The sequence below is a fragment of the Corvus brachyrhynchos genome, unplaced genomic scaffold (genome assembly GCF_000691975.1).
Source record: "Corvus brachyrhynchos isolate BGI_N302 unplaced genomic scaffold, ASM69197v1 scaffold106, whole genome shotgun sequence".
Taxonomy (NCBI): Eukaryota; Metazoa; Chordata; class Aves; order Passeriformes; family Corvidae; genus Corvus; species Corvus brachyrhynchos.
Window position 1 is genome coordinate 2202054 of NW_008238834.1, and position 12003 is coordinate 2214056.

Here is a 12003-nt window from a genome sequence, read left to right on the forward strand (position 1 = left end):
ATACAGCCATGAATACAGAATAAACATCCTTGATTGTACTAATAAGAACAAATATAATGTAGACACACAGCTATTGTTTGAAGAAAAGCACATCCAAAGCCTTCACAGTGACAGCTCCAGCCCCCTGCCACGCTCCAACAGGCGCTGTGCAGCCTTGCAGACTGCCAGGACAATGTCAGCAAGGAAAGGGATGGTCAAGTAATGTGATGGTCACCACCATCTGCCTGTGGTGAAGATTTCCCAGGCAAGAAGGTGTCAGGAGGCTGCAGCAGTGGGGAAGGGAGCAGACATGGGGTTTGCAGACAATGCTGAGGTCCCCTCACAGGCAATGTTGTGGGGCAGTGAGTAGCACTACCAGCAGTGGTAGTTGGAATACTCGATCCTGACACCAGGAAACCATTTCCACAAACTCATCTAGTAAAATGAGGGATGCAAGTGCTAACAGACCAGCATTCATCTACCTGTGACAGACCAACAATGAGAACTGTGAAGATTTCCTCTCCTGGCAGGATCTGCTAACCGCTGTTTGGGAAACAGGAGATTCATATGCTTTTATTTTTCGTTTTGAAGCAGCAGAACCTTAAGAATCTGTCCAGATATGGAACCAAAACAGTACTTCTGTTGCTGTCTCTTCAGCTGCCTGAGAACCCGCAGCATCTTCTCTCCACCCCACAAGTCTCTGCAAAGGAAGAAGGTTGAACAAAGTGCCACTATATGAAGGCCATGGCCCCCACAGCAGCAGGAAAAAAACCGAATTATGCAAAACTTGCACTGTTTTCTTCTGTCCCCTTTGCCTCCTCAGACCTGAACAATAACACTCTTGTCTAACATGGAGGACAGAGTGGAATGGCTTCGTGCTTGGACAGGTCAGAACAGATAAATGCAGAAATGTGCTTGCCAAACACCATCTGCATCTGGCTGGGATAAGGGGGAAACACAAAGGTGCTTCTCACAAGGGTGAGAAGCTGCAGACAGCAGTACCAATGGAAGACCACAACCCTCTCCCTCTGTGCAAAACCTTGGTGTGGTTCCCCCTGCCAAATCTCTGGAGGGATCCAACATGAAGGGTCATTTGGTAGCTACTTACATAGAAGTCACAGCCAAAATTTTGCCTTATTGCTTCCACTGAAAATGAAATCAGCTATACTTTGTATAAAAGTGGGGCTTTTTACTTTCTTTTGATTAAACAAATGAGCCCTCCTCACCAGACCACACAAAACAGAAACCACTACTTCCTCAGACACTGCATGTTCACATCTAAAAACAGCCCCGGACAAGGGTAAAACCATACTGGGTATGACATCAGACCTCTATATTGATCAAGCTCACAAACTGCCATCAACATGTGACACACAATTTTGAAATTTTGGTTTTCCTGTTTCACCTTCTCCACTAAACAGACAGGAAAGATGTCTGTTAATGTGAACAACTGAATTAAAAAAAATATAATATCCATTTTTGCAGAATCTACCACATTACAAAATGAAAATCTAGACAGCCCACAACTGACCAGTAAGAAGAAAACAGATCCCTCCCCAGTTCACCAGGGATGTGAAGTCTTCACTACCATAACCCCTCATCTTGGGAAACTGGATGTGAGGGTCAAGAGCCTCTCAAAAGATAGTTTCTTCTAACATATGAAAATGACACAAAAAACCCTCCAAACAAACAAACAAACAAACAACCAGACAAGACCATGTTGAAATATTCCTGGGTCATACAAAACAAAGAACTGCAACAACTGCAAGGTAAGTGCCAGTCACACGAAAGACCGCGCCACCCTCAACTGCTGCTATCACATTCATTTATCTAGTAAGATATTCAAGATATGCAATCACTCGACAGGTTGGAAATATTACCTCTGCACTTAAAATAGAAAAGACAGGCCTAATCCTGTTCTCATTTGTACCTGAGCAACCCTGCAATTAATTCAAAGGTTGTTCGTTTTCAGACGCCTTGATCTTTGCAACCAGGCAGTGGCTTACAAGGGCTTTTTCATGCCAGCCTCTTTGCTCTCAACCCATCCTCCCCAACGGAGAGAATTCCAATTACAACCTACACCCTTCTGCAGTGCCCTACTGCACTCAAGAGGTCACGGGCTTGGGGCTTAGCTCCAAAGGAATATGGAGGAGTAATGGCATTTTGTACAGCACTGAGCACAGCATTGGTACCACACTGTAAAAAAAATCCTCGCTCCTGCTGCAACACTACATCTTCCAGGAGAAGGAAGCCTGTGAGCTCACAAACACACTGAGAAAATACACATTTCCATTCACATCATCCATTCAACCTTCCCACAAGAGCGTGAGGACAGCAACAGAAAATACTCAAAATACCCTCAAAGTGCCCATTTAAGGTGCTGGCATATTCATACAATTTGCGGTTTTTATTTTCAAATGCGTCTGCTCGAAGTTTCTCCCTGTTACACCCTAGCACTATCTTTGACTTGAACAGCCTTACATCAATAAGGAAACTAATGAACAAACAAGAAACGAATATTTATAATAATCTCTTTAAAACAAACAGAAGCAAAAAGCCTCGGACAATGAAGTCTGTTTCTTAAAACAAATGTGTGCAGACACTTGCTACTTGTGAGGCTGCTCTCGAGTTCTGCAGTACCTGGAGTGCCTTTTAAAATAGAAGAATATTTTACCCTGAGTCGAGTCATGCACATGGAAAAATACGGATTTTCCAAATAAATCTCAAAGGTCACAGTGGAGGTACTTGACAGTGACACTTTGTGTTCTGCTGTAAATAATTCTGCCTTTTTAAGCAACCACCTCTGAGCTGCCACTTCTTCTGGATTAGTTTATGCTAAAAGATGGGATTCTACAAAGTAGTGAACACCACCAATTAAAAATCAAACCCAGTTTTGCTTTAGGAAAACAGCCTCATAAAATTAAGGAGGTTCCTAAGATACACAATGTGCTGAAGACAGAAGGTTACGTGAACTCAGTTTTTAAAATACAAAGACAACCCTTTGTGCTTTAAAGGTCTCACTTCCAAAGCTATTAATAACAGACAGAGAGCTTTCCACACCTTTTTACATAACCTGATGCAGCACCTGCACAACTCACCTACCGAGGCGATTAAACTGTACTTTGCACTGTAGCATCTGAAAGCTATTTTGATTCTCTTCCTATTACCCAAGAAACATCTACATGTGTTGCAGTCAGAAACAGTATCATTCACTTAACTAAATTCAGGGAACTACCGGGTGTGCTTGTAACTGCCAAACCTCCTCAACTGTGCCCACGTCCCAGGTATCGAGATGGATGTCTTCATTTTAATGTAGCTCTCACCTAACCAGGACTTCACTCCCTGTTGTGCACATCCACCACACCCCATGGACACGTGCGGGCAATACTTCTGTCACTGCATTTGTCTGGGTGTAGCTGATTGCAACCTTGACTGAAAAAGGAGGAAATTCATCTCCTTTTCTGTTGGATCTGTAGGTACTAACACAGGCGCAGAAAGCAACAGGAGAATAAAAGTTTGTCTGTGACTGACAAAACACAAGGAATAAAGCTGGCAAGTTAAAAAACCAGAAAGATATTTTCAAGACACATTTCAGACCACAGCTGACATCTAGCTTCTGCTTTATGCTACACCCTTCACACAGGCTGAGTCCAGTGGGGTTGGAAGTGCAGCACATGTCACTGTGAACAGGGAGCAAAGAGAGCTTTGTGAACTGTGGCTAAGGGCTGCATTTGTGCATACACAAATGTACGTACGTGATTGAAGCAGGCCTGAAGGCAAAGGGCCTTACACGACATTCACCTCCTAGCTCCCCCTTTCTTCATCCCTCCGTGTGCTGGGGGTACTGGATGAAACCAGACAACCCCTCCAGCTGTGGTCCTCCCTGAGTGCCAAAGGCATCCTGTCTCCTTGGGGCAGTGAGGCTCTGCTCTCCCATTCTCCAGCACCATGCACCCAGGAGATTCAGCAGATACTCAGCAGACCGCTTTCTGAAGCAGGCTGGCGAAGCTGTGCTGCTTGCACCCTTCAGAGGGCACACCACCAGGCTGGGGATGGAATCCACTTCTCTGCTAGGAGCTGCAGTGGGCAACAGACTGCTCCAGTGCTGTGAGTTACCTCTGTAAAAAGCAATGGTAATAATACCTGATCTTTCAGTCGTGATGAAACTAAATCCATGCCACCGTGCCAGCATGTACACCTCCTGCCAAAAAGGCAGAGAGCTCAGCTTGGGGTCTCTTGCCTTCTCCTCTCCCCTTTCTTGTATATCAACCTCTGTGTCATCCAACCTTGTTGGAGGGCTGGGACATCCCCCTGCACTTCCACCCATGGCAGACCCCCCTGAAGCAATGATGCTGGAAATGCTAGAGCCTCCCACATTTGTCCATTCACTTTCCTTACTGGGAGCTACTAACCCTGTTAGCCACCTTCAGTGGCTCTTTCTTCATCCTGAAATGGGAAAGGAAACGATGCCCCACAGAGGGGAGAGGATAGAGAGAAACCTGTCACCAGCCTTCCCACACTGCAGAAGACGCAAGCAGCCAGGACAGCAACAGTACTTGTGGTCGATACCTACTGAGGCTGCACTGACACCATCACCACATCCCAGTATCACTCCTCTATCCCTTGTGTACACAAAAAAATCTGCAGGTATGACCTGCACAGTCATGGGTGAAGCCACACACAGCAGGCAGCACACGGACAGCTGAAAAAACAGCTTAGTGCAAGCAGGCTGCAAACCCAGTGGCACTGAGGAATTTCTGGTGCTCAGCATCCTACCCAAAGACCAGAGAAAGGTAAAAGCAAGCTCAAGAGCTTCATCCCTGTTTGTTTCATACAGCTCAGTTCCAGCTACACGGCGCAGAAAGAAGTCATCATAATGTCACCTTACAGATTTTTCCTGTTACACAATAAACGGCTATTTTTTTTTCTTTGCAGGGAAATGTACGCTTCTTTTGAATGCCTTTACCTATAAAATGATGTGTCTATGTCTGATTCGCCTAGACAGCATGCAGATTTGAAAACCTAATCATATTTACCTTGGTAATATGTTTATCTCTAGGAGCACCAAAATGCAATCCATTGTTGACTGAAAAATTATGATAAACTTCTCTAGCTTTCTATTTTTTAATCCCACCAATACTATAGAGTCAAAGCCCTGATATTGCAGAGATTTACTTACTAGCAAAACATCATACACTGGTGCTTGATTTAACTGAGCAATTTTATACATAGGTAAACATACAGCCCAGGGTTTTCAGGATCCCTTGTCAGAGAGCACATACCTTCCTCTGTCATCCAACACAATGAGTGGAAAACACATTTCAATTGTGGTGAGTGAATCTTTCCCCAAACCTCAATTTCACAAAATTGCTAGCCTGATCTGTAACAACACAGGGAAAAACACAACTGCTGCTAAAAACATGCAATTGTGCTTTATATTCATAGGTGAGGTGAAAGGTTATTTTTTAAAAAAAATATTTCTTCTAGAAAAGAAGTGAAGCCTCTGCTTCACTTCTCCATTTTCCATAACAGAAAACCTTCCTTATGCAAACACCCTGAAACATTGCTTCTAAAGGCAGCGCTGGCTTTGAAATACATCATGAGAACAGAAAATACATTTAGCATTGATGACAGGAAAGCAGTTGCTACGAACATAACACAGTAGCCCTTGTAAAGGAACCTCATGGTTCCTTAAATATGTATCCCCTTAAATCTGCATATTGCACACTGAGAAGCAAATCCCGAGAGTCCTAGAAGTCTCCCACTGGCACATCACGTTTTTTCCAACTACTGTTAAATTTTCTTCTCCTAAATGTTCTACCAGGCTCTCTACCCTACCCTTGCAGCAAAAAAAACAAACAAACAAAGAAAACCAAACGAAACTTCTGAAAGCCCTTCTTATGAAAACAAACACCATTCCTTAAATTTCTCAGCATGTTATTTGCAAACGACAGGCCAGCAAGCAGATACTCTCCATATGCCAAATTATGTCATTTCCATTTTCTAGAAAGAATACTTCTCACAGCAAGCTGGCAAGGGTTTTTTCAGTTGGGTTGTGAAAAAGAGCCAGCTCTGTGTCTTGCTGCACCTGCTGCGTTGCTAAGCCTGGTATCTGGTGGCAGCCCCTCAGCCACCCATAGCAATTCTGGGTCCAGAAAAGAGTTTGTCATAAAGGCTGCGTACACCCTCAGAGGTGCTGGCAAATGTTCAGGGGTGAATTCTGTGGATATTCGCATATAGATTTCTGTAGACACCAGCTTGTCCCATTTGCAAACAGAATCTGCTTTCCCACACTTCTCAAGGGACAAGCTGGTGCCTACAGAAGTGTGCCCAAGTCCCAACATATAAAACCAAACTTCTGCGTTTTTAGGTTAAATTATAAAGAGCAGTCTTTTCATTCGTGTAGTGGAGAACTTGCATTACATGAGTAATGCAGCTGAAATCAGAGGGAGAAAAAAATTAAATGAATCAAGATTTGGTTCTGCTTCTCATCTTTACCTTCCATTAATACTCACTGCACTACTGAGTCTCCAGACAGCCCACCTGATATTTATTTTTTGAAACAAGGAAATCACGGAATTACTAGAGGATTGGAGTTTTTTTCCTTTCAGAGAGCACACTTGGCAATCTCAGATTTGTGTTTTAGATGTTTTGAACTGTTCCAAGCTAAGCGATATCTTCCGCCAGAAGAGTTCTCAAAGTCATAATAATTGCAGACTAAACCATACTTCATAACCAAAAGCTATCATCAAACTATGATCTGTCATTATCCTATTTATCTACCATGGAACTACATTTTTGTGATGGTCTGGAGGGCTGGTGACTCACATGGTTGCTACCAATCTTCATCATTTCAAGGTGCTTTTAACAGTATTATGGTGCAGAGGAAGGCTGTATGGCAGGCTTCTAAGGGAAAGATCCAGTCTGGCTGCCTGCACAGGAGCTTTGCTGGTAAAGAAAAGGGTGAAAAGATAAGATCAAGTAGTGGAAATGCATCCACCACATAAGCAAACCTGCTGAAATTTTCTCCTTCTGCTCTCCTGACAGCTAATGAGGGGTCACCGCACACCAACCACACACCTGTGTGGTACAACCACGTCACTTCCCACGGCAGGGCTGGACCCAGAAAGCTTTAAATTGGCAGCCAGTGAAGGCAGCCAACACAAACACGACTTTTCATGTGTTATCAGTTAGGTTTCCTCACAGGGGCTAATGTGCACCCACCCAGGCAGACCCCTCTCACCTGTCCAGCTCTAAGGCTGCCTTGCTCTGAAACCTGCAGAGTCCTGAGGCTCTGGCAGACACAGCTGCCTCTCAGCATCTGTCCCTCTGTGAAGTTCTCTAATTAATTCCCTAGTATTCATGAACACTATGTTCTGTCCCACTGTTCTACTCCTCAGAACTGAAAGCAAAGGGTTTTTTTCCTTGTCTGATGAATATCAACCTTTTTTTGTCTGACAGAGATGCTTGCTAAATAGTAGAAGAGCCTAAAATATGCCAGAACAAATTTCTGTGGGATCTGTTTTTAAAAGCTTGTATAGTAAGGGAACAAGGCTGCTGCATCTATGGTGTCCATCCATCTGTGTGTCATCATACTCCAATGACTTCTCAACCATTGGTCAACTTCAACTAACAGCTGGAAGATGACCCCATGTCCACCAGTTTGAAAGGAAGGAACAGAGGGAGGCACTAACCTCTGCACCCTGAACAAGGGAAAAGGCTGGCAGAGACCAATGGTGGTGAAAGTCGGTCCGTGTGATGCGGGGCTGGTCATGCTCAGCACATGCACAGCTCAGAAAACCCAGAAGCTTGACTGCCCCTGCACAGCTCGTGGTGAGTGTGAGGACCCAGCCTCTCAGGGTGCTCGTGCTGAAGGACATGGGCGTGCCCAGTGTTCCTTACAGGACTCATGGAGGAACTTGTACACTGTGTGCTATTATTGAAGCAGCCCTTCCTACCTGAGTCTTAACCCTGTTGTTGAACATCCCCCCTTCAGGGTGGCACAGGATGGCCCTTTAGCCTCCTGGAGTGACAGCGGAGGTCAATAAGCATCCCCTTCTTTAGAGGCAGCAGCTATCAGTGGTATACAAAGTCACACACCTAAGAAAAGACTTAGTTTAGCATGTGCACTTCCCATTGACTTCTCAGACCATTAAATCGCTGTTTTCATGCTATGCTTGTATACATCATTCTGAAATTCAGGCTGCCTGAAGGGCTTTAGGTTCAGTGAATAGCAGTGTCCATCACACACAAAAGGGCTGATGTGCTTCCAGCGGCTCACAACCCAGCTCCTGATGCTGGGATGACCCCACAGAGTGGAGGGTGCCCCCAGCTCTTTGTTCTGCTCCCCTTTCAGGACTCTGCCTGTAAGACACTTGTTTCTGAGAGACTCTTCTTTTGTCTCTCTCGTGTTCAGTTTGGAGGCATCTTCTGTTGTGGGCTGAAACTGCACTGCCTGCCCAAGGCCATGGAGAACTGGATTCTGACCTCACAGCCCTCCAACGCAACCACTAAACAGCAGGATTCAGCCCCTCAACAACATCCTGGAGGCTTCCTCCAGCACTAACAACCCATGGAACTTTGCAAGCCCTACAAAAGTCAGGCAAGTCAACCATTCCAGCATCCTCCTCCATTGCATCTCTCCAGAAGATAAATACTGAGGCCAAATGCAGCTCTTTCCTTTCTAATAGGTAGAAATAAATTGAATTTTCACAAGCTTTACTAACTGTAAATTAATTTTAGAATTACTCAGGAAATTAGATTTATTGTAGGTCAGTAAATTCTGAAGAAAAATCTATTTGGACCATGATAACCTCAGCGTCCTTCTGAGTGGACTTCTCCCCAGTGATTACTCAGCAGATATTCTCTCCTTGCTTCCCAGCACCTGCTGCTCCCAGAAGGAATTCTCCTACCCATCTGCCTTCAAACCTGACACAGCAACAAAGACAAATGCAACTGTAAGCAATCTTTAAACTCCAAACCAAATCACCAAATTGCTTCCTTAGCAAAGCAAGAAAAAAAAGCCAAAACCAAACCAAACAACACAAAAAACCCCCATGTGCTTGTTTCTAACCACCTGGCCCACTGGAAAAGGAAACTTCACATATGGAAACAGCAATACTTTTCCCAAAGAAAAGTATGGCAACAAGAATTCTAGGCATACACAAAAACAGGTACCTGGACAATCACCTAATATGCCGGATGTGAAATTATTTTAAACCAGTGCTGCCAAAACCTTGTTTCACAGAGCTCCTTGCTAATTTAAGATCATGCTATTAAAATAAATTATAATTTGACATGAAAGAAACCCCAGCCCTAGTTTCTAGTAAACTCATGTCCTCACCCACCTATTCACCACAAATTGAAACAAACTCCTTCTACACTAGACAGAAGCCTTTGGCACCAACCAGCCAACTTCTGAACAATCCTAATTTCTGCCACTTACATATAATTACATACTAGCCTCCAAGCAGCTAGAAGCTCCACATTCCTTTTTCTGTATTGTTTGTGTCTTGTGAACACACATAGAGCACAAACCCAAACCACATTAATGATAACCTTGTTAAATATAAACTAGTATGCAATTATACAAACTGCTAACACAAACAAAAAAGGCAGGGAACTCTGATTATATGTTCACAATGGCTTCTGAAAACTAAATAAAGATAACAAAATAAGGCAGCCTGTCTTGCCTGATACTGTAACAGAAAAAGGCTTTCACAGAAGATAACTTACATGTCTCAGCACAGAGGACTAGTCTGTCAAACAACTCTTCAAACTCAATTTCAAGTTCACTGAAAGGAGAGCAGAAGGGTGGTAGGAAAGGCAGCCAGTGCACATGTGAACTACCAAAAAAATCTGATTTTCCTCTCTGCATCATCCTTCAGGTGAGCTAATGCCTATCTCTGGGCAGGTGCTGTGACTTTCACCCTGACGCCCTGAGAAGGGCTGGCTGTGTGCTGGGGATTTGGCTCCTTCCTGTGCATTAAGAGTGCAGCAGAAGGGCTGCTTGAACCCTCTGTTCTTGGGCTTGTGCCAGCCCAGTGCACGCCTGTGATTTATTTTCTGTGCAGCCAAGAGTGAACCCAGCAATCAGAGCTTCTACCACACCTTTTCATTAAGAAGATGAGGCACTAACGTTCTGTGCAACCTCCATGGTCTGTAGCTGCCCGTTCCTGACGTTTAAAAATATACCCCTTTTCCAGAACAGAAACAGCTCTATTGAAGGCAGGCGACGGCACACGCGCAGCATCACCACAGCCAGCAAAGGCGGGGACATTACCCAGAGCTCTCCTGCACCCGTGTCAGCCTCAAGCAAGTGCTACAACGGAGAGCCTCATACTCATCAGTGGAGCAATGCAAGGTCTTGACCACAGCTAAATCTAGCTCTCAAGAACACAAAACAGCACGAGAAAACCGGCACTTTCCTTGCAGCCCGCATGGCAAGAAAACATACAGCACAAATGATGGCCGCTATAGGACTGGAGGAGCATCCTGGCAAGGTTTCCTTAAGTGACTTCCCTTGCCATGGACTTGGGCTATGCATTCAGTTTGTTTGCGTGCTAGCAGTGCAGCTGAACTTGCAAGACTGAATTTCTAGGTTGGAAACAAGAACAGCAATTACCTTTCCCTCTTAAACTCTACTCTGTTGCCATGGACTTGGGCTATGCATTCAGTTTGTTTGCGTGCTAGCAGTGCAGCTGAACTTGCAAGACCGAATTTCTAGGTTGTAAACAAGAATAGCAATTACCTTTCCCTCTTAAACTCTACTCTGTTCTCACGTAATTAAAAAAAAAAAAAAAAAGCATGGGTTGTGGAAGGAAACGTTCAGAAAGTGGGAAACAGGAGCAAAGGAAAAAAATGAGTGGAAGAGGAAGGGCTAAGTGAAGTGATGCCAGTGAGATCTAAGCATCCTTCCCAGAACTGAGCACAGGATCAAAGCATGCAAGAAAGGAAAACCAAGGATGATCCTTGGGAATCCAGAAAAGTAACACTGGAATCTTGCATCAATAATAAACTCACTAAGTAGAAGGTCAAGGAGAATCCAGTCTTTAAATGTTAAGTTCAAGAGTAAAAAAGCAATTCCCGAATCATGGACTGTGGGTCATTTCTCCCCCTCAAGGCTGTGGGCAGAATCACATCACAGACTAAACTGCATGAGTGTGCGTGACATAGCTGTGCAGTTGATCCACAGAGCAGTTACAGGTTGTCACTGCAGAAAATATTTTGAGAGACACATGACTGGGAGAAGAAGGGTGGTAACCCACCAGCAGGCATTTTACTTGGGAAGGTGGGGCTCCCTAGCACAGCACCTGAAAAGGGGCTCAAAAAAGCCACCAATACAACCCAGATGGAAGGGAAAAGAAAACAACCGACAGTGGGGCATGCAGCTAAGATAACTTTCTCCTGGAATACCTCCAATTCCTCCAAGCTGGTTGGTTTTGAATGGGACTTTTCTACAGCGATCTATGCTCAATTACACTTATAAACCCTTGCAATAACATGTGACTCAAAGTCTACCTATTTGTCCAAGGGAGAAACAAGGAGGGAGTGTGGCAAATGGGGAATGTGGGAGTGGCTGCCGATGAGGGCTTGGGGAGCACAGTCATTTCCTTCAGCTTCTTCCCCGCTTCTTCCCCCCGCTCCGTCTTTGATATCTGAGTATGTTGTTGAGGAAGTGAAGGAAGGTAATTTTGTATCCACAGGCATTCACACATTTTTACATGATTGCGCCTTCTTAGCCAGAAATCTCAGCTTGAGAGCTGAAGCAGGTAAGGTTGGTCCTTTGGGAATTAAAAGGCAAAAGAGTACCTGGCGGCAAGAAACGACCCAGAGGAACAAAGTGCTTGTAGGTAAGGAGCTTATTTAGGGTGGTAGCAAGACGCTTCTTAAACCATGCGCTCGCACCGTAATCCGCGGATTTCGATGCAAAGATTTCCTTCCCTCTTGTGGTCTACAGACCTGGCTACAGCGCACTTGACTCAGGACTGGATTCCAGCTTGCTGTCTATAGGATAGGCAGCAC

The 12003-nt window shown here is 44.5% G+C and overlaps 1 protein-coding gene across 2 annotated transcripts in view; it reads right to left on the minus strand.

The window, feature by feature from the left end:
- The window catches only part of CABLES1 (Cdk5 and Abl enzyme substrate 1), a 70039-nt gene extending 58080 nt beyond the window's left edge, over positions 1–11959 (minus strand). For both annotated transcript variants that reach the window (XM_017738289.1, XM_008636811.2), the window contains exon 1: positions 11941–11959. The gene's annotated coding sequence lies outside the window, so the exon portion shown is untranslated. The remainder of the gene's footprint in view (positions 1–11940) is intronic.
- Between the last annotated feature and the right edge of the window lie 44 nt (positions 11960–12003).